Source organism: Tachyglossus aculeatus, chromosome 11, assembly GCF_015852505.1.
Source record: "Tachyglossus aculeatus isolate mTacAcu1 chromosome 11, mTacAcu1.pri, whole genome shotgun sequence".
Taxonomy (NCBI): domain Eukaryota; kingdom Metazoa; phylum Chordata; class Mammalia; order Monotremata; family Tachyglossidae; genus Tachyglossus; species Tachyglossus aculeatus.
Window position 1 is genome coordinate 73,243,480 of NC_052076.1, and position 2,798 is coordinate 73,246,277.

The 2,798-nt window shown below is 52.1% G+C and overlaps 1 non-coding gene across 1 annotated transcript; it reads right to left on the bottom strand.

Moving 5' to 3' along the window:
- Positions 1-1,703: 1,703 nt before the first annotated feature.
- LOC119935313 lies at positions 1,704-1,840 on the bottom strand. Its single transcript, XR_005453198.1, has one exon. It is a non-coding gene; the product is annotated as a small nucleolar RNA SNORA7 (small nucleolar RNA).
- Positions 1,841-2,798: the final 958 nt, after the last annotated feature.

The window sequence follows — 2,798 nt, forward strand, 5'->3', positions numbered from 1 at the left end:
TGAATAAAGGGAGCAAATCCAAGTGTGAGGGTGATGCAGAAGGGAGTGGGAGAAGAGGAAATGAGGGCTTAGTCAGGGAAGGCCTCTTGGAGAGGTTGTGCATGTAGTAAGGCCGGGAGATAGAGGGAGCAAATCCAAGTGTGAGGGTGATGCAGAAGGGAGTGGGAGAAGAGGAAATGAGGGCTTAGTCAGGGAAGGCCTCTTGGAGAGGTTGTGCATGTAGTAAGGCCGGGAGATAGACTAATTTGTAGGACTAAATCCTACCTGGGCTTTGTTGCCAAAGTGATTTTCAACTGAACAAGGGTGTTCTTGTGTCACGTTTAATGTAATGAATTATGTAAAATGACAGGGGAACTTTAGAATGTTGACCACCGAACCTTGCCTGCCGCGTGACCTCGGACAAGCCACTTAACTTTTCTGGGCCTCAATGTCCTCATCAGCAAAAAGGGGAGTAAATTCCTCTTCTCCCTCCCTCATGGACTGTGAGGCCCATGTGGGATGGGGACTGTGTCCAATCTGATGATGTTGTATCTACCCCAGTGCTTATTACACTCACTGCTTAGCATGTACTAAGCACTTAACAAAGTTAGCATTACTATTACTACTACTACCATTATGATTATTAATAGTGTTATTATTAATATTATAATGGTATTTGTTAAGCGCTCACTAGGTGCCAAGCACTGTTCAAAGTGCCGGAGTAGATACAAGTTAAGAAGCTTGGGCTCACTCTCTTAATCTCCATTTTCCAGATGAGGGAACTGAGGCCCAGAGAAGTAAAGCGACTTGCCCAAGGTCTCACAGCAGATACGTGGCAGAATCGGCATTAGAACCCAGGTCCTTCTGATTCCCAGGCCCAGGCTCTGTCTGTCTGGGCCCCTGGAAGACCTTGGGGAGCTGGGGAGGGCAGAGGCTGGGGTGGGGGCAGGATGGGGTCAGGGTGGGCTGCCCAGCCTGTGCCCCAACTGGTTGGCTCATGAGGAACCCACCTTTACCCCACCTGGAGCTTGGCCAGAGAGCCGGCAGGAGAGGGGAGCCGGTTAAAGCCAAGAGAGGAGGAGGAAGAGGAGGAGGAGGAGGAGGAGGAGGAGGAGGAGGAGGAAGTGAAGTCATTGGCCTGGAATGTGAAGAGAACAGTTGTATTGGTAGGAAGGGCCCCGTTATCCCCCCAAGTTAGAGCCCCTGACCAATGGAGATGTCACCAAAGGCGGCCCCCTCCCCAGGGGAGAGATAAAGAGAGAGAGAGAAGAGAGACAGAGAGAGAGAGGAGAGAGATAGACACAGAGAGAATGGAGAGACAGAAAAGAGTAAGAAAGACAGAGATATGGAGAGAAGAGAGGGAAACAGAGCCAGAGATAGACAGAGAGAGTGTTCCACAGGGTTGTGAGTCGGGGAGGCAGCGGGGCCCAGCCCCACCCATAGCAGAGGGCAAGAACTAGGGCAGGGCTCCAGGTACTCTCCCAAACCCCTAGTACAGTTGCTGTCTTGTGCTGTCGAGTCCTCTCCGACCCATAGCGACACCATGGACGCATCTCTCCCAGAACGTCCCACTTGCATCTGCCATCGTTCTGGTAGTGTATACAGATTGTTTTCTTGGTAAAAATCTAGAAGTGGTTTACCATTGCCACCTTTCGCACAGTAAACTTGAGTCTCCGCCCTCAACTCTCTCGCTTGCCGCTGGTGCCCAGCACAGGTGAGTTTTGACTTGTAACAGATTCCCTTCCACTCGCTAGCCATGGCCCAAGCTAGGAATGGAACGGGTAGGCCTCTGCTTGATCTCCCTCTGGTAATCGAGACTGGTAGAGTACTGGAAACTCTCCAGGCACGACCCTGCGAGGGGCCTTAGTACAGTGCTCTCCACATAATAAGTGCTCAATGATTGCCCGACAAGAGGAAATGGAAATTCCTCTTTGTTTAAGCCAAGCGGCTCTGGGCCACTTGGCCCAACCCTGGTCTCAAACCCTGCCCTCTCCCTGACTTTCCCATCACTGTAGAAGGCACTACCATCCTTCCCATCTCACCAGCCCTCAAACTTGGCGACATCCTCGACTCCGCTCTCTCATTCAGCCCTCACATCCAGTCCATCACCGAAATCTGCCAGTCTCACCTCCGCAACATCGCCAAGTTCCACCCTTTCCTCTCCATCCAAACCGCTACCCTACCGGATCAATCTCTCATCCTATCCCGACTGGATTACTGCATCGGCCTCCTCTCTGATCTCCCATCCTCCTGTCTCTCCCCAGTTCAGTCTATACTTCACACCGCCGCCTGGATCATCTCTGTGCAGAAACGCCCTGGGCACATTACTCCCCCCATCAAAAATCTCCAGTGGCTACCAGTCAACCTAGGCATCAAGCAAAAACTCCTCACTCTCGGCTTCAAGGCTCTCCATCGCCTCGCCCCCTCCTACATCACCTCCCTTCTCTCCTTCTCCAGCCCAGCCCGCACCCTCTGCTCCTCTGCCGCTAACCTCCTCACTGTGCCTCGTTCTTGCCCGTCCTGCCGTCGAACCCCGGCCCACATCCTCCCCCTGGCCTGGAATGCCCTCCCTCCGCACATCTGCCAAGCTAGCTCTCTTCCTCCCTTCAAAGCCCTACTTAGAGCTCACCTCCTGCAGGAGGCCTTCCCAGACTGAGCCCCCTCCTTCCTCTACCCCTCCCCATCCCCCCTGCCCTACCTCCTTCCCCTCCCCACAGCACCTGTATATATGTTTGTACAGATTTATTACTCTATTTAATTTACTTGTACATATTTACTATTCTATTTATTTTATTTTGTTAATATGTTTTGTTTTGTTG